The following is a 19,442-nucleotide window of genomic DNA, read 5'->3' on the forward strand; positions in this document are numbered from 1 at the left end:
TATGAGGAATGAAGCCAGTTTGGTGCTCCAAGTCCACAGCGTAGGCAAGAACAAAAATACGAAAGCAAGTTGAATCAGTAGCCTAAGAAAAACGTCAATTCAAAAGCAACAGGCGAACGTCGACAATTCAACAGTAAGCCAGACAAGAAGTACGAATTTCAGAGAAAAAAGGAGAATGTTCCTGAAAATTGAAAAAGGAGATTTAAACTGAAACAGATTTCTGCTGACGAGAGGGTGCAGAAATCCCTCTCCCATAAAGCTGAATACAGTCATTGTGAAAAATTTAGTTTTGCCTGAAATTGAAGTTCTGGTGAATAATATCCCAGCCCTCTTGGACACAGACCCTCAATGCAGCTTTATTTCGGATTGTTTCTTAAGAAATACTTTCGCAGATATAGGTTCTTCAGCACGGACGGTACTCTGGTTATAGCTGCCCATGGAGAAAGATGTAAATGTATCGGTAAAGTTCCCTTAGATATCCGCATTAAAGACAAGTAGGTAAAAATAATGTTTCTCATAGTTAAAAATCTACAAGCTTGTATTATCATGAAGACGACCTCCGGCTGGTCGACGCAGAGAGCTCTGTGAAGTACAGGTTATGATCTGTACTTAGGTAATCTCGGCCACTGGGGCACATTATCATTGAACTTGTCGGTTCCACTTGCCCAGGAGGAGATACCTTGAGACGAAACTTCATTGGCCTGCCTGGGTTGGTCGGCGTAAGTTATGGAGCAGTTGGCTTTGTAGTTCAGTGAGATGACGACGCATTGGTGTGGGACGGCACGGAGTTTGCTATGTAATGTCCTGCTGTGAACTGCAGCCCGCGTAGTACTGGAAGGCAGCATCTTGACGACCAGTCATATCTCCAAGCTTATAGTGCGCAGTCGCGGTGATACTTGGGAATCGGGAGTGATAATAATAGAAAGAATGCTAGTGTTTACTATAAGAAGAATTAAATTTTGGCACGCTTCCCAGCAAAAGCTCTCCGTAAACCGTTAAAGATCTGCCGTTGCGTTTACGCCGGAGCGCTGATCATTTGTTCAGTAAAGGGACTTAGTTCTTTGAATCGGTTCCGGAACGGTAGTCCATCTCTCCTCCACATATGTTTAAACCAGAATTTTTTCCTTCCTTCTTTCTCTCTAGGTTTTCGTTTCGCTGCACCATATATTCCATGGTAAAAGCAGTGATGGGAAATTTGGTGCCCCTTTTCCTGAATAACTAAGCACCTTTTTTGGGGTGTCCTCTTTCCTTAATGTCCTAAACGCGTGCTTATACTGCTTAGTGGTTAATCCATCCCTGCATTTATAGATGATGTCTTCCAGATAAAGAAGTTCTGACCGCCGACCTGATCCGCATTTGCTGTTCTAAGCATTTCCATCATCCATCAGTTGACTAAAGTTATCGTATTGTGATCGCCATTTTTGGGGCTATTCGGAGATCTAAATTCTCTTCAAAGAATTTGCTTTAGCTCTTATTACAATCCACCATGATTCCTTTATTGCACTGGACGAAACAGATTCTTTTTACATTTATCTTGTTTAGATTTTTGATGGTAATCCACAAGCTCAACTCGCGTTCCAGTTACGCACCTTAGTGGACGCAAACGAACATGGTACGCATTACAAATCTACAACTGACAGATATCGCGCGTATTTGTGAAGAAACAGTTGCTTAATCTCGCAACCACCGAAGAGTTAGGAATTTATATATTCCCTTTACATCTATTACTCAATCAAGTTTTAATTTTTCAAATTAAAAGCATTCTACAATGAAAATTTCAAAATCAGCTTCTGCATGTTTCGCGGATGAGGTAGACAAAATGAGCCACATTTTCAGATTGCCTACTATGATGAGGCAGAATACGCATATAATGACGCAGCTAATACAACCATCTAATTGCAATACCTTTTATAATTTTTTGGTACTTGAACAAGATTCCCACAGCTGGTCAGTAATAAATTTAATTTTCTTTTCTTTTTCATGGTTAATTAATTTAAAAATAACAATAGCCTGCTTAGGTGGAGTTCGCGGAGTTGGCTTCTGTATCTGTTGCTCTATAAATAATAATAAAGATTCTCAAATATTTATTGGATTAATATGCATAATATGTTTTGGAAGCCTAGAATATATAACTTTATATCTGTTTACATACATATCAATATTCAAATCAGTATATACTTTAATATAACTTAATATCAGAGGAGTAACATAGTATATACTTATCATTTATACTTATTTACACACTTATGTAATTTTTCGGAATTTCGCTGAATATGCCATTTCCTTGAAAACTCTTTTTCATTTAGTAATTTTTAGTAACTTAAAATACTATACATCTGAAATTTCGTTTATGGCCTGCCTTCATATTCCTTTTGATTTAATAAACTCTGCCTTTTAGCTAAGTCGTAAAGATTTTGTTTAACATCCAGCAAACGACGAGACGGTTGACTATTCGAACTCAAATATTTTGGTAAACTAGGAAGAACACTTGGAATAATATTGTCTTTCAGTCTGGGCAGTTTCCTAGGATACATTTTTAATATTTCATTTGCACATATTTCATTCACACGAATAATGTCACATTCCACGGAAATGCTTGTTATGTACAAATGGAAGTCCTGAAAAATCGCTTGGTATTTTCCTCAGCCACTCCTTTTTCTTTTAACCATCTTTTGGACGTGAAAACTATACTGTGTATTCTTTTAGGTGTCATAATTTGAGAGACACCCAGCAACACTACTCTTTATCAGCATGATGAGGTCTTTAAAAAGAAAGAAAGTAAGTAAATAAGTGAAAAGGGCTTTAAGCTGTAAAACATAGGTTAATCCTAAGCTTAAATTTATGGAAAGATATTTATTTACACGTCATTTCTTTCTTTTTTTTATCCTCAAGAAAGACAAGCTCTGAAAGTAAGAATGTTTATCTATCTAAGATTTTACTTTAACGGTCAATAACTACATTAATTTTTTTAATACAGATATTCAGCTAACAAACTTTACGTTAATAATAAAATAGCTTCAATTATTTTAACATTTGTGTGGCTCTGAAAAACAGCCTTTAACAAGTAAATGAAGAGAGGTTGTTTAGTTAACTAACAGTTTATTTTCAAGAGAAAATAATTATTTAATTTCTTTTTTTTCTTTTTTTTTTTTAATTTCATATTTCACCTAAAACTGCCCTTTGGTAAAATAAATCTGTTAGTTCATGTAAACTGCAGGATTATTCCACATAAAAGCTGCGCGTAAAAGTTGTTTGTTGATAATGCTCAATGAGCAAATCTTAGTTAATGTCGTTACGAATATTGTATATATGTAAATAATTTCAGTGAAAATATATGTGAAATTTATTTTTTTACATTGTAACATAATATGGTTGAAAGAGAAGATACTCTGCTGGAAAAATACGACTACACGGGTAAGTCTATTTAACATTGAGTAAATGACTATCTCGCTAAAGCTGGCGATGGTGTTGGCGACTAATTTTTGTCGCGAGGTTTGGCGAGAAATCGTCAAAAATCACCAAAATTGGCTAGCATTTGGGGATATTTTGGTCTGTCCCTGTATAACTATAATCCCCCCCCGGGGGTTGACTCAGGCGAATGTCTGGGAAGTACTGGTTAGGATCTGTACCTAGGCAGTCTCAACCATGGGGGTATAAAAACAGACTTCACAGAAGGCCTAAGTGTCCTCGGGGCAGAGTAAGGCTCGGCAGGGACCGTGCGGGTACTGCCTTGTCTGTCCTTGCTCTGTTGGGTCGCAACATGGTAGATTGTAAGAGCGGCAGGGTGGCACTTAATTCCGTTTGGCACTCTAGCCTCAGGTCGGAAGCTGCCCTGTCCGCAAGAGTTGTATAACTATAAGTCCCCCCGGGGGTTGACTCAGGCGAATGCCTAGGAAGTACTGGTTAGGATCTGTACCTAGGCAGTCTCAACCACGGGGGTATAAAAACAGACTTCACAGAAGGCCTGAGGGTCCTTGGGACAGAGTAAGGCTCGGCAGGGATCGCACGGGTACTGCCTTGTCTGCCCTTGCTCTGTGGGGTCGCAACATGGAAGATTGTAAGAGCCGCTGGGTGGCACTTAAAGGCACTCTAGCCTCAGGTCGGAAGCTGCTCTGTCCGCAAGAGTTGTATAACTATAATGGGTATTACAAATGAATAACTGTAATTGAGCCTATTCGTAACTGTAACCGTATACAGCCCTCATATGCTTTTCAGTAATTTCGAGAAGTGAAAGTTACTGCAGATTTCTCAGTCCCCGGAGGAAAACTATAGAAGAACAGAGACATCATTTTTTCAATGGTAGTTGTTATGTTCAGTGTGAGTTAGGCGTATTAAGATATCTCCATGTTAGTGTCGCTCTTTAGATGCGCTTTGCATTGCGTTGTGTTTAACTAGCTTAGTAGTTTGACGTGTAACTGCTGATTGCACTTTTGATACTGTGAAGAGCTGAACTAGTATTTTTGTAGAAAGTCCCAGAAATGTGGAGTTTTCCTCTCGGTAAAATGAATTTTATCAGGCTAGCATAGTTTCAGTGTGCGTTCAATCAATGTAATACGAACCCACACTCAAGCAACAATTGTTGGCGTCAGAAGTCGGAATGAATGCCGGCGACAAGAGCGATGGTGAGCAACTAAGACAGCTGGTGACTGCATTTTGCTGCATTCCAAGAAAAGATGGAAGAAGCCGTCAGCTCTGTTGAAGATTAGATGAAAGCAGGTTAAAAAAGGGTGGACATTTTCTGGATCTTTTAAATATGCATAGATATGTCTAAAACAGATATGTCAAACTGTTTCATAGTTATTTGAAAACATCCCGAAATAAGATATTACCACACTTGAACCACATAAATTCAATCCAACATCCATTGAATATCACAAAGCATTTAAAAATAGCATATCTTTAGAATTTCCTATAGACAGTCTCGCGCGCTGGAGATAAAAATATTTTTCCCGTACAGTGTTGCCATTGCTCGCTTCGAAATCGTTGAGTTTTTTTTATCAAAAATTCCTTAAAATAGATAATAAAGCAAACTCGAAATTAAAAATTCGGGCTTCCAGGTACTCATGTTCGGATGGAGGATTACGTTATTCAAAATTTAATGGCTCTAGGTACGATCGTTTTTAATAATGCGAGAAACATGCATACATTCATGCAGATTATTAATTATTTAATTTCTTTAACTATAATACTGAGCGATAATATTTGGTGTCCAACAATTTAAAAAGTTATACGCCATTTACAGTGAACCGACGCAAAATACCATTTCGAGACTAATAGCTCTTTCGAGACTTTTGGATTTCGAGACTAATAGCCATTTCGAGACTAATAGCCCTTCGGGCTAATAAGTGTATTCGCGAATATCGACGGCTCCAAAAAATCTGGTTGACCAAATGGAGAAGTTTTTTGGACAATTTAGCAAAATTAAAGTCAATATTGAGGTTAAAAAGCTACTATGATTGGTTTTTGTAGACTTCTTTTTTTCTTTCTTCTTTTTTGACATATGGTTCATGTTCCTTAGTATGAAATTTTTGCTCTGTGCTAAACTGTCCGTTGTATGTTAAAACACAGTTTCAATGAATGTTTAAAAACTCTTCTAGAATTGAAAAGGACCAAACAGCGAATTTTATTGATTTATGGGAAAATTACATGAAAGTTAAATTTGTGGAGAATTACAGGAATAATGTTATTGACAGAAAGGAAAAACTGGATAAGAAGGGATTACTGTCGTTGTTTATAACAGAAGAATGACCTTTTGATGAAAAGAGGAATATTTTTGAAGGCTTATACCAATAATCTTAGGAGAAAAACCTCTGTCAATTGCAATAGCTTCCAGTGTGTTTAAAAAAAAAATATTAAAATAAAATTAAATCACTTTTTTGTCTAGAAGAATGACAAGATCTGAAATAGAAATGTATTTGTAAAAAGCTACAGAGAGAAATTGTGTTTATTACGAGTAATTAGAAAATCACTGAAAAAGAGAGAATTGTGTGATTAAATTTTAAATATGAATTTAAGGCCTTGGTCGCTTTGAATTTTGCTTTTGCCTTTTATTTTTTTAATAGATGATACTCTGTTTCATTCGTCTGTGGGGTTGTCCTCCACGAAGGCGTTCCTCCCATTATCAGATAGCACTCGAGGCTTTGCAGTAATTACATAAAGCAAATCAAAACAAACCATTCCATCTTTGGCTCTACTTTTTTGTTTTGGCCGTCTTCAATTTGTATGACTTTTTGCTCCACATTTTTGCAAAATTTTTTATTCCCCACCCTCTCTCTCTGAAAACCGATCTACTAGTTTCATGTAAAATCTGAGCTAATCTCTAGTCGTTTTCTTCTAATTTTGCATTTTGCACCAGCAAGTCATTCAAATGCATTTTCCATCAGTGAGTACCCGTTTTAAAATCAAAGGTAAAGGTAAAAGGATACCGTTCTGTATTTTTTCAGTGCTACTATTGTTATTTGAATCACCATTTTACTTCTATGCTTGTGATAGCGATTTTGTCTCAACTTAGGTTAGTTTCTTTTCGGGAGATTTGAGCTTTAATTTTTCAATTTTATTTCTGCTATTTCGTTATTTTACAGTTACATCACCGTTTGAGAATCAATTTATTTTTCTGGTTAATAGTTCATAAGTTGATTGCTATTCAAATGGTTATTTTTGGGCTTGTATTTTAACAGATGCCACTGACCGATTGTTTTGAACGTTTCTATTTTTTCGTCTGAGTTTTTACTTTTATGAGCATTTTCTAACTACTTTGAAGTTTAGAAATTTTACTCTTTTATTCATTAACCTACTATTTTATGCTGCTTTTCTGTATGTCCATTTGTTTTGTTCAGTTAGTTTTCTTAAAGTTACTGCTTTTTCTTAAGAGTATGAAATTTTTAAGCAATCTATTTATTTATTTATTTATTTATTTATTTTTGCTTAGAGGCAAAAGATAATCTCGAAATTTATTAATTTTAAATATTCTGTCGATGTTTTCAGAATAATTCAGAAATTCTAATTATCACTTTTTCGTTACGTTATTTACAAGTATACGCAAACTTTAATCCAAATTTTTGCATCAGTTATACTACCTGAAATTAAAAGTTGATAAATGTACATATACGTTTTTATATGGAACCAAATCTTGGACAGGTTTACGCTTCAGCGCCATAAAATGTTCTTGTCTGTAAATTTCAGAAACTCTTACCTTATTCTTCTAGTGCCACTAAATCTGACCATCTGTCGAGAGTGAATACTAATTCCATAGTTAATGTTTCTAATTTTATTCTTTCGGAAGATTAAAAAACTTATTACACTAAAACTTTAATTCTTCACAAGCCTTCTAAATCTTCTATTACCTAAATGGTTGCTACTATCGAAAAAGCATTTAAATTCGAAAAAACTTCAGATACACAAAAAGCAATGATCTTTCATTTACACTGCTGGACATTAAAATTGCAACACCATGAAGGAAAGCAAATAAAAAAAACATATTTATTGCACTTAAACAGTTACTTTGCACGTAAGCATTAACTAACTATAATTTCTTGATAATTCTTAATTTCGAAGATGTTGTTTTACTCGATTTAACAAATTTTCAGTATGATAGGTTTTGGTCACATAACTATGATATTTTGGTTGTGGTACTCTAGTCACACGTCTATGTTTAGTCTTTCTTCTCCAAAGTTCCTAAAATTCTAATCATAAACCGCTTGAATAAGACGTTAACAATATTCGTTAAACTACTTATCTGTAACTGAGTAAAGCTTTGTTTTTCGAAGGTAAGGTTAAGATCCATGATATTACAAATTTAATTCATACTTCAATTCTCAATCTTAGAATTAAGGAATTGTTTAAGAGTTGCCAGAGTTGCCTCTTTATGCTAAGCGTTCTCTGTAGAAATAATATTAACTCTTCTCATAAAAATTACTGAGGCAAAAAAATAAGCCATATTTTCGAAATTAGTGAAATCTTTTGACTTATCTACAACTACTGACATTATATCAGTATGCCGTAAACTGAATTAGGAAATTGAAAATGTAGCTAACCTCAGATTTATCGATTCCACAAATATTAGGTACATTTATGTTTAAGCAAACTGTTAAAAAGAGACGATGAGTAATCCTTGACGTCGCCGTCTGCTTTATTTAATGATATGATTCACAGAAAGTTTTATTTTTGGATCAGTAAAAGAATTGGTTTTCTTTTAGCTAATATCTGCAGCAGACATGCAATCCGTGTTGCTTTTCCTTGTTGAGAGGTTGCATGCATAAACGTGTCAGTGCCAGTTTGCGTGTGGAACAGTTGCGTTTCCGTTTTTATAGTATGTTGATACAAATTCTGTGTTCCGAAAATGTCAGAGAAGATACGACATCTCAAAGGAATTATGTTTGGTTTTAAGTATACATTATATAAAATATCATTCATAGCATAAGAGATAATTTAGGTGAGATGAAGTAAATTCATTTCGAGTTGAAATGGTATCTCCTCCATCGTTTCCTTTACAGGATTACTGGTCAATACGGAAAAATTATTTTTTTAAAATTAGAAGTATGCTTTGGATAATAACGGTAAAAGCATTTCTGTAAGTTTATTATTACAACTTGCTGTAAAGCTCTTATTGTTTTAGAAACACTGCATAATGCAGAAAAATTATCACTAAATAAACGAAATTTTCTGAACAATGTAATAGAAATGTTAAATTAACCAATATGAAAGTAAATCCCTAATTAAACAAATCCCAAACGGCTTTCGCTGGTCTCTTATGGAAAATTTCATTCAAAAATAATAAAGGAGCAGAGATGACAAGCTATACTCTTAAATTCTGGCAATATTTTATGGTAAACAGATTTAAAGTTTAAATAAAACAAACCCCAAGTTCCTTGATCTGATTTCAGTAGGCGGGTTAGATGTGGACTTAGAAGGCTAATCGAATAAATGCAGTTTAAAATCTCAAAATCAATACCTAGCAGTTTTTTCCCTTTTTATTGAAGAAAAGAAAAATTCGAAGCGTCAACATTTTGTAAAATGTTTCGCGCAGGATATATAAATTGATATTACATATTAAAATAATTTTGATTACATTTGCTAGAAGCTTTAGGTTAAATTCGAAGCGTCAACATTTTGTAAAATGTTTCGCGCAGGATATATAAATTGATATTACATATTAAAATAATTTTGATTACATTTGCTAGAAGCTTTAGGTTACATTGTGATTACATTTGAAAGCTTTATGTGTAACTTAGAATTAAAGGGACGCTATTTTTCGCTATAGAATGCTAATGCGATAAAATTAAATTAATGCCCTAAAATATAACTCGGTTGGCTGTTCAGTTTAGAAAGTAAAAATCTGCATCTAGTTCTTGCATGTATGGTGTGAAGTAATGAAATTGCCCTTTCTATGACAGAATTTGATTTCTCATTTTAAGTGTGATTATTAATGAAGCTGGGAACGTGTGTTTTAGTTAGGTATGTTTACCGGTAACTCGAAGCATTACACTATCATAACTAGAAACATATACAAGTGATAAACTATTTGAATTAGATTTGGTTTATTTAATTATGGAAAAGCACGCTCTGCTTAAGGGGAGGGATGCCTTCGTGGAGGACTTTTTAAGGAAACTGGCGCGTATACTCGTTACACACGGGGGAAGTCGCACAAACGCCCATGCAACCAGCTGTTTGCCTGGAATGAAATCCAGGTCGGAACTACCTGCGTTCAGCGAATTTACTATTCGGCCGCTGAATTATTGTTCTTTATTGTTCTCGAAATATTTAATGTCGGTATTCAGCTTAGATGTTGAAGAGCTAGAGAACAAAGAAACTTGTGCTTCATATGTTTTCAATGTTTCGATCATTGTTTCAATGTTTCAACTTAAGAAATAAGCTTAATCTCGATATAATGAAGAACTTTCCGACTTAGTTAATCAACATTTGAAAAAATTAGATAATGCAGATTATCAAAAGATTACGATGACTTCAAATTATTTCTTCCTTCAATTATTTATATAGAAGAATATTTTGATGAAAATTCTGCATTTGGTAAATTGTGATTTCGAAGTGTGTTAACAATTTATTTCCAACATACCAGAAATTTCTTGAAGTTTGTAGAAATATTACGTTATTTCGAAGCAAGAGATATAAAGAATGAGCAATGGGAGGGCATTGCTCATTCTTTATATCTCTCGAAACACGCGCCGAGCGTGTTGACCACTCTACCACGAAGGCATACTAAGAAGGCGAGAGAAATACCTTATAAGTTATTGAAATTGAAACTTAAAAGAAAAGCTGGATTTGGGAATAGATTACCCTTTTGATAGAATTCATATTAATAAAAATTATCCGAGTTCTAAACATTTTACAATATCCAAAATTTCAAGTAGAAAATGGCACATGATTTTAAAAAGTGCTTATTATAAATAAATGGATATTTTAAAAGAGTTTAGAATGAGTTTTCAATTTCTGCAACATTAGCATACTGTTAAAGAAGTTTTATTGTCATGTCGACTAAATGGAAAAAAGAACGAAATAGATGTTGTTCAGACAAACTTATCGAAAATTAATTATTTATATATTTTACTTTAAAAAAATGTTCAGGATTTGATGAAAAAATAAAAAGTGATGCTATTTCAGAAATCTGCTAAAAATCGGAACAAATATCATTTTAAGAATTAAAAAGTTTACTTTATATTTAAAGGTTTCAAATATTTTTTATAGTTTCTCCTCATTTTTAATTAATATTTTTTAGAATTTCAGCGGTTGTTCTAATAATCCATCTTTTGTGCTTAATGAGTCGATGTATCATTACCTAAATTACTAATTAAAACTTCTTCCGATTATTTTCCAAGTTTTAAGCAATTGTTAGTTCACATGAACATTAATCCTAAAATTATATTTCAATAATTTACAATTATTATTGTAGGATTATAAATAAATGTATTAATATAAATATATAGTAAAATGTATTAATATAAATATATAGTATAAATATATTAATATAAATATATAGTATAAATGTATTAATATAAATATATTGTAAGGATTATGTTAATTTTATTAACAGTTAAATTTTAAGTTAAAGTTCCTTTCCTGTTAAATTCTTAACTTCAACTTACTACTTCCAGCCAGAACGTAGTTTTGGAATCTTGCTGAATATTTAATGAGAAGGAGCGGTATTTAAACCACGAAGTTACTTATGGAGGCAGAGGGAATCAGGGTTTCTGATTTACGCGCGTCTGCCTTTGTGGCCACTCTCTCTTTCAAAGCTGTTATTACGCTCTGCCGTACTCAGGCCCTTGCTAAGTTTCGTAGTCAAATAAGGTTAAGGGGCCAGCTCAATTTGAACCTTGATAGCTTCGGCTATACTTCTTTAGTCAATCTTAGTTTTAGTTTAATTCTTAGGCTTTTAAGTTCAAGCCCAAGTGCGGGCTTTGCTTGTACACTCCTAGGCGGAGTTTTGTTAAATCTTATTGCAATAATAAAGGGTTAGTTACCCTTCTATCTTGTTGTTTCTTGTCACTGAACTCTAGCGATTATTCGCTTATCAGTTCTTAGATTCTTCACTTCCAACATTAACTTAGAATTCCAAAGTGAGGAACTCTACAATATTTTGTAGTGTTTTTTATTGCAGCTCGACCAGAGTTGGCGACCCTGCTAACCATTACATCCCTTTATGGTACATACTTCCTAACGGAAAAAATGTTAACATACTTCTTTTAGGATCATGTGCCTTTTCACGTACTTCTTTAAGGATCTTCATCAGAGCAACACAAATGCCAGAATAAATTAAGCTATTTTGTTACAAAGTAAAGTTAGTTAATTGAATAACTTTATTAAAAAATTAAATATAGTTATTGACCGTTAAAGTAAAATCTCAGATAGATAAGCATTCTTATTTTCCGAACTTTTCTTTCGTGAGGATATAAAAAAAGAAAGAAATGAAGTGTAACTGCCTTTTCATAAAATTTAGCTTAGTATTTAACTAAGTTTTACTTTTTAAAGTCATTTTATTTATTTATTTATTTTTATAGACCTCACCATGCCGAACAAGTGTAGTGTTGCTGAGTGTCACTAAAATTATGACACCGAAAAAAAATACACAATACTGTTTTCACTTTCAAAAGATGATGAAAAGAAAAATGAGGGCTGAGAAAAATATTGAGAGATTTTTCAGGGCTTCCATTTGTGCGTATATCAAGTACTTCCGTGAATGTGACATCATTCGTGTATATCAAATATGCATAAATGGAATATTAAAAATGTATTCCTGGGAACTTCCCAAACGGAAAGATAATATTAATCCAAGTGGTTTTTTTTTTTTTTTTTTTTAATTTTACCAAAATATTTGAGTTCGAATAGTCAACCGTATCGTCGTTTGGTGGCTGCTAAACAAAATCATTTCGATTTAGTTATAAGGCAAAGTTTATCAGATCAAAAGGAATGTGAAGAAAAGCCAGCCATAAAAAGAATTTCAGATTTATCGTATTTTAAATTATTAAATGAAAAAGAGTTTTAGTTTTAGAACAAATGGTATAGCTAGATTATTCATATTTTAAAATTAATTACACGATTTTGTTCGCTGCATCATTATATTCGCATACTGCCTCATCATACTGCGCAGTCTATAAATAAGGCTGTTTTGCCTGCCTTATCCACGGAACATGCAGAAACTCATTTTGAAATTTTCATTGTCGAATGCTTCTCTTTAAGGCAGGATATCTTGTCCAAAAGCCAAACTCAAAAACTTAAAAGAACATGAAATTTTAATGAACTTCCCATTAAATAAAATTTATATTGAGCCACAATTGAATTTTAAGGCTCGAAGTGTATATGGCGTGACTGACTCTGATACTTCAAAAACTGCTAAAATTGCGCAAGCTTTCATGATTTCATGGATTTTATCATCATATAAGGATGTAGTATGCATGGCACTATTTATAAACTGAACAATGATTTACTGCAAAGTATGTGTTAACAGTAATCAAGGCAATGAAACAAATTGGATTTAAAATTGTTTGTTTAATATCGGACAATAATATATTTTGTAGAGACATTAGGTATTTTTGGAAGCAGGCAAGAGATGAAAAATTAACAACGTCTTCGCCGGAAATCGAACCGCGGAACTCTGGAATATCGGCCCAGTGTGCGGACCACCACACCACAAAGGCACACCAAGAAGGTGGGAGAAATACCTTGTAATTTAACCTTAAAGCTTTTGAGCTCCTAACGCCAAATAAATTATTATGGTCTGTTATTCTAAAACCTTTTGATGCTGAAAGACTGTGTTTATATTTTTTGATTTAGTACACATTTAAAAATATATTCAAAATAATTTGTTGAGTAGTAAAAATATGGCACACTAACTTTTTCCGACATAAAAAAAAATCATTCTATAACAAAAATGCTGATGTTTTGGAAATGTGCTCGCGATAAGCCAAAGGTTGGCCGCCATTGGAATTTTATTTCCGGATTCCCCGGATAATTTAATTACCTTCCCGGATATTTAATCTTTTGAACTACATTATTATAATTTATTCAGAGAGATTAAACATTAATGAATGTTAATAAATTATTTGTATTTTTCTACACAATTTTTTTTTATTTCAACTGCTTGATTTAATTTTTAAATTTCTTTCAATACTATTATGTTGATTTATATTTTACTGCTGGTCTAAAATTTATAAAATTACATTTCCTCTGTATTTTAGATTTAGAATGTTTTATGTACTGTACATTAGCGTGTGAAACGTTTTTTTGAATAAAAGTTTACATAACCTATATCAGTGTATTTTTAATGTGTTTCAATATAAAATTTATCATAATTTCTATGAAGTGCACATATTTACATGCAACAGTTTCAGTTTCACAAATAAACGGAAATCAAATTAAGAAGCCAATGAACTAATATTTCATGCCAAAAAAGTATTTAATTATTGTTTTCGATTTAAGTAGTTAAATATCCTGTATCAGCAATAATGTTTATCTGTTATATCGAATATAACAAAAATAAGTAAAAAAAAATAATTCCAATAATGTGTTTCAGGAAGGAAAGGCCGATTAACCAAAAATTCGGTATATATATATCTATATATGTGCATGTGAGTGTGTGTGATGTAAAAGACGAAGTGATGTTGATGAGCTAGAACGTAGACCCATATTCAAGAGGAAACTTGGCAACCGAGTATGATTAAACATTCAACTTCATTTCCATCAACATTTTAAGCCACAATTTACTTGGCGCTCTAATCGTGCCTATTAAAGAATATTTACATTTCTGATAATATTGCGACAGAAAGAGAGCAGAGTGAAGCAGCGTCCCAGAAGAGAGGCAGAAGCTAAATTGCACAGTTATCCAATATGGAAGCTAACCAATATTTTGTTTAGGTTGCTTATTAAGAGAAAGGTTTCAGTCCTCAAAATTTTGAATTCAGTTCCGATTTAGCTGCGCCATCAGCATTATGAAAGCCATGTGTCATAGACTGATCTAGAACTGATGCAGTCTAGAAAAGTTTTTACTTTTTTTTTAATAATTTTACTATTTTAGCAGTAGACCATTGAAATTTTGTATATGGGACTGCCTAACATGTAGTTGTTGTGCACTTCTCTTTTTTACTGGATTACCGCAGAGCAAATTGTATACTTTAGGGGGTTGCATTTTTTCCCACAGATGCGATTTTTATATGGCTTTGCTTACGGCCTGAGTTTCAGTGATGTAGAAGGTTTATATTCCAAATTTCAGGAAGGCTAGATAATATTTCTGGGTTGCACTTTTACCTCAAACTAGTGACATTTCTAATGTTGAAGTAATTTACACTAATAGCATTCTCATATATTTCTTTCATCTTTTCCAGAAAATTAAGCTTAAAAGTGGGAACCAGAAAAGGAATTTGGTTGCGTGAGTTTTTAGGAGGTCGGTTCCCTTCAAAGGAAAAAGAACTTTTAGTTTTCATTAGCATCACAAGGAAATGAAAGAAACATTTTCGCACGCTTCTAAATCTACCAGTACTAAACTACAGGAAGCGTGCAGGAAAGCAAATATCCCTATTAAGACGGAGGAGAATATCCGTGCTGGTATACAGAAGCTGTACAAATTCTGGGTGAAGAGAAATCGAAAAACAGGGATAAAGCAAAATTATTAAAGAAGTTATTTGACATTTCGAAACAAAATGTGAACATGACTAGCGTATCAAAAGAAAATAACTAATTTCTTAGGTCACAAAGGGAAGATCGTATGAATTCTTCAATGAGTAGACAAGGTTTTCGCCTTGAAAATAAGAACTAAGTGTACAAGAGAAAACAAATGATTTACATAAGAATAAGCATTACAAAGCTATCGTTGAAATCAATAAGGCAGTTATACTGGAAGACGCATCTCTATCATCCTCAGCACCTAGTGATGAAGAGGCCTTTAGAAGCGAAACAATTACGTTCAACTCCTACATTAAAACTCTCGATCAGACACTCACGTCTACTTGGAATCAAAAGCAGCTATCTATTCGGTAAGCATTGGAAAAGAGTGGAATGGAAGAGTCAGTCTTTTAAAATACTTCGCATTTGATCTTGCACTGGGATAGTAAAGAGTTGCCCTCAGTTGCCTGTAGGAGTGTCAAAACTTTTGAAAATATAGTTACAGTTCTAGTGACTGGTAAAGATTTCGAGAATTTCCTTGGCGTATCTGTTGCCCTGAAAGGCATTGGTGATTGGTGAAAAGATGGCTGAAGTAGTTTTTCCGAAAGTGAACGGATTTTGGATACATGACAATACCACCGGTATGCCATTTGATACTACAGTAGCTAATACAAGACTGATCCAAGAGGCATGTACCAGAAGTGAAAAGAAACTTGGACGAACATTGTTGTGATTGGCTTACCCATCACACCCTATGAGCTAATATTGAAAGGAGTATTGTGATATATCATCAGGTGGTCCTAAGAGCCAGATTTTTCGGAATTTCCAAAGTTTGCGGCCTTCACTTGATAAAAAGTCATATACGACAATCCTGGATTAAAAAAGTTCCGTTCAAGGCTTTCCAAAAGAACGAATGAAAAGGGTTAAGTATATTCAAAAAGTTATTTAAGAGAAGAACTAAAAGGGTTATTGCAACTCTCACTCCTGTATCTAGGAGGTTGGTTTCAAAACGACTTCCGTTTCCGGATTCCAAGAGCTCTGCATCAAGCAAGGTGGATGGCGAAGGTATCGACCTTGAAATTTTCCTCCTCAATGAACAGCTAAATATTCCTCAACAAGAACCGGAAGGAATGAAACAGGTTGCATATTTTGTCAGCACATTCGCTTTTGCACTCGGCAATTGTAAGTGGATGGGCTCTAAAGAATGATTTGGGTATGCTACAGCTTCTGAGCCCTTACCTAGATGCAGACGCCAAAAAAGTGCTCTCGCAGTTGTTGAAAAACACTTTGATATCTGTTAGAAGTAAACGAAGGATTGACTTTTTTGAACGAACGCATTACTCAGGCTGATTAGGAAAATATGATTAAAAATTTAGAAACCGAATCTGAAAAGAAAAAGAAGATGAAACGAAACCTAGTTTTTGAAGTAAAAAACAAACCGGAGACATTTCTTTACTAATAAAGATGTGAGATTTGTTTGGGATCCACGACGTGACAGAATACTGCAGTGATTCTCCAAGAAGCCATATAAACGCTTTTAAGGCGGTCAATGACACCGCATAAATGTGTATTGCTCTGATAAAAAAAGTTTAACGAATAGCTCAGAGACGAATAAAAAAGCAAAATTTGTTGAGGGTAGTCGATCACAGAAAAGGTTACGCCAAGCACACAAAAGAAGGGATTGCATCGTTCAAAGTTGATTCGTATAGCACATGTTTTGCCTATTATACTACCCATTAATCTTAGTGTCTTTTTGAATATTTTTAATATTTAATATTGGATAGTTTGAATATTTATGTTTGTGATTTCTAGTTTTCCCAATAAAAGTAACTAACACTAAAAAATCGTATTTTTTGTTTACTTTTACAAAACTGGTCAAAGTGTGCAACCCCTATATAGTATTACTCAATCTTCTTAAAATTTGGCATATATCTTTTATATCACTGGGACATGGGGAGTAAGGAAATTCTACAAATATCTTACATTTTATTTTTTGCTTTACAAAATGAAGCGCCCTAGTATACACACACACATGTTACAGCACACTCGTACATTACATTACACACACACATACATACATACATATATATATATATATATATATATAAACCGGCTCCTCGAATTAAAAGTCCTTTACTGGCCATTATTTTTGCCATGATTGACAGTAGTCATGTACTTCAGGAATGTTTTAAAATAACGAAAAACCTGTTTTGACAATGTCAAATTAAAAAAAAAAAATCGACAATTAACTAAATATAACTTTTAATGTAGTCTCCCGGTTCCTATATTTACATTTGGGAAAGTTATGAAAACGTAAACTTATAAGAAGTTTGACTCCCGTGTGACAAAATCTGAGCGGGATATTTAATTTCAAAATTTGCTATTTTTGATGTCATTTTCAACTTGCTTTGAGAGTTCGGTCAATTTAGTTAGAATAAATCTAGGAAATGAAGTGCAACCAGAAATATGTATAAAATAACAGGCATATAAGGAAGTTATGGGGTGTCCACATCTGATTTTTAAAATAATTCTAATATTGCTGATTCGAAGGTCATACTGTAGAGACATTAGGTAATTTTTGGAAGCAAAAGAGATGAAAAATATGCAACCGCCTTCGCCGGGAATCGAAACACGGACCTCTAAAATACCGGCTCAGTGTGCTGATCACTACACCACGAAGGCACGGTAGGAAAGCAGGAGAAATACCTTACATACTTCCACTTTTAAAAAGCGACTGGGGTTTTTAGGGACCCAATCGCCAAATCCTGGGTGTGGAGAGTCATCACCCACAACCCTTTTAGTTCGGGCGCCACTGCAGAGACATTAGGTATTTTTTCGAAGCCAGAGAGATCAAAAATTAGCAACGCCTTCGCCGGGAATCGAGCCACGGACCTCTGAAATACAGGCTCAGTGTGCTGACCACTACACCACGAAGGCACGCTAGGAAGGCAGGAGAAATATCTTATAATACGTAGAAAATTCAGCGTGTTCTTAGATACCTTTTACCGACAGTTAAATATATATACCAATACGTGAAACTCGTATTATCCCAGTAAATATATTTACCTTAAAAATTTTATTAAACTTTCACTTTTAGTCCAGAAAGTACTACGTTCTTTCTAAAAGATGTTTTTTAAGTTGTAGGGATTTCTATTTATTTTGAATAACCAATTTAATTTTACGTTGTTTCCTACAAGCCTTCATTCCCTAATTGCCAATGCCAGAAAATTTAAATTTGGTAGCACACGTGAAGTAATGCAAATTCTACCGTGAGGAGAAAAAGTTTAAATACTGAGTTCTAGATGGGAAAGCGAGAGAGTCTGAGCAATCGCCATCTCCTATTTCTGTAGTTATTGCTGGTTTACGTTGCATAATAGCTATTACTTTGCTGCCATTAGATTTCGACGCGGTTTTAAGTAACAGGAGTTAGTTTATAAGGTATTTCTCCCGCCTTCTTGGCATGCCTTCATGGTGTGGTGCCCTGCACGCTGGGCGCGTATTAAAGAGGTTCGTGGTTCGATTCCCGGTGAAAGCGTTGCATATTTTTCATCTTGCCTGCTTTAAAAAAATAGCTAATGTCTCTACAGTGGCGCTCGAACTAAAAGGGTATTGGATGATGATTCTCCTCACCCAGGATTTGGCGATTGGCTCTCCTAAAAACCCCAGTCGTATAAGGTATTTCTCTCGCCATCTTGGTATGCCTTCGTTTTGTGGTGGTCTGCACGCTGGGGGTGCATTCCAGAGGACCGTGGTTCGATTCCCCGCGAAGGCGCTGCATATTTTTCCTCTTGCCTGCTTCCAAAAAATACCCAATGTCTCTATAAGTTTAGTTCTTGTTATTTCAGTTACCGCCCGAGTGAGGTGTAGTGTGTTAGTATCAAGTCGACACATTGTGAATTTTTAAAGATTTTAATAAAGAGTACTTTTAATTCTTCTCCAGTGTACATCCTACATGCACTTACTACACGCACACTTGTCACTTAGAAGATAAGCAAATGTTTCTTACAACGTCACCAAATTTAATCATTTTTCTTTAGACATCTGAATGTTACCAATGAAATAACCAATACAAAATATTCTATGAACGTGTGTTTCTTTTACTCAAGTCAGTATACGTTAGGAAAAGATTTTGAAAATTTTCTACTATGGTAAGAATTTGCAATATTGATGATTTTAAAGAATCAGATTTAAAGAATCTCTGATGAGAATAATTTAATTTTGTATACCAAGAAAGCCTTTGCTGTGATTTTCAGAAATTCAGTTTTTCTTTAAAGGAATGTTAAACTTGATTAAACTTGATTAAAAACAAAATAAAGACAAGAAAGATGAAA

Source organism: Stegodyphus dumicola, chromosome X1, assembly GCF_044657685.1.
Source record: "Stegodyphus dumicola isolate Sdum_Otavi_A_Nest chromosome X1, ASM4465768v1".
Classification (NCBI taxonomy): Eukaryota; Metazoa; Arthropoda; class Arachnida; order Araneae; family Eresidae; genus Stegodyphus; species Stegodyphus dumicola.